Here is a 1,613-nt window from a genome sequence, read left to right as displayed (position 1 = left end):
CTTTGCTTCTCTCTCTCTCTCTCTTTTAAACTTAAACCTGTTCTTTAACATCTACTTAAAGATACACTGGTTTCTTTTTGGAGCCATAACTCCCCTACCCCACCCCACAAAAAGTGTATTTTCTCCTTAGCATAGTCCTTTAAATATTTGAAGACATCTATAAAAGTCCTTAGACAATGTTGGTGGTTTTTTTGTTTGTTTGTTTGTTTTTAGCGATTGTCTATACCCCTAATCATCTCAAACACTTTCCTGGATATTTTGTTCATGTTTTTAAAATAAGGGTTTTGGGGTGGAACATACTGGCTTCCAGAAATAGGGAACCACTTTACATTCCTGTAATCTTGACTTGAGATATCTTGCTTTACAAATATCTTACAGACTTTCTCCAAAGTTTGTCATACCAGAATTCCCTGTGATATACCTATAGGTAAATATTTCCATCATTCTTACCCTAGAACATAGTCACTGAGAGATGTCACCTTAGATTATAAGAGTTAGTATATAAAATATAAAATCGGTAATTATTAAGCTTTTTTATGAGGGCTATTCCATAAAGCCACAGTATTTTCAATAGGAAACATAGTTCATAATAATAGATAAAAATGTTATCATTTACACTTCAGAGCAAATTTTAATTGAATCTTGAATTTCATGGCCTATAATGGGAGAAAATAAAATCAAAACAAGAATTTGTCAACACACTACAACTAGAAATAGGATTTGTTGTGTGCCTAGGAGATTCATGATGTTATTATTTGTAAAGCATATCAGACTTGGACTAAAAGGGATCTTATATATCATACATACACATAATTGCATACATACACATATAAATAATTGCACAGGTGAGAGCTGAATTTCTAACAGCACCTCTCTTGAGTCTAATCAGAAACCTTTGAGGCTCAGGCACAAGGATCAGAAATATTTCTAGAACCATTTTCTTCCATACTATAAGCCATGTAGTGTAGCCATAAAACAAATTCACAGACTTATGAGGTCAAATATCTAGTAGCACAGAGAAAATAGCATTTCAACTACTTCAGCTAATTCCAAGGGTTTACTTTTTGGTTCAGTATTGGATTATTTAGACTCACATTTGGACTTTAATCAGTTGAGTTATCCACTGTATCACACGTTTCCTACAGGAGAACAACTTGTTAGGGAATGTGGATTTTCTCTCCATTATTTAAAAAGAAAATATGTTTTATTTCAAACTTAATATGAAGCCAGATAGCAAAGATGTGTCATTTGGCATTCTCTTATTACACTTTACCCTCTCTATTTACAAGAATAATAAGAAACATTGAGAGTAGTCAACATTTATGATGTGTTTATCGTGAATCAGTTGCTATGATTAGTGCTATAACTGTATCAGTGGTTCCTAACATAGGTGATGCTGATCTTTAGGGAGCATTTCAGAAGTTTCTTAGTGTGTTTTTATGAATGTCATCACAGTATTTAGGAGGCACTAATGGGTTTGGTAAATACAGAATCCTCCCAACTTCCCACCTTCCACAAAATGTTCTGTCTTAGAGAAATTTCAGATGTGCAACTGGATATTGTGTAGTTAAAAAAATAGAAATGTTTTGAATGTTTAATTTTACCTTGTTTTA

This window comes from Hipposideros armiger, unplaced genomic scaffold (genome assembly GCF_001890085.2).
Source record: "Hipposideros armiger isolate ML-2016 unplaced genomic scaffold, ASM189008v1 scaffold_525, whole genome shotgun sequence".
Taxonomy (NCBI): domain Eukaryota; kingdom Metazoa; phylum Chordata; class Mammalia; order Chiroptera; family Hipposideridae; genus Hipposideros; species Hipposideros armiger.
This window is presented reverse-complemented; position numbering follows the sequence as displayed.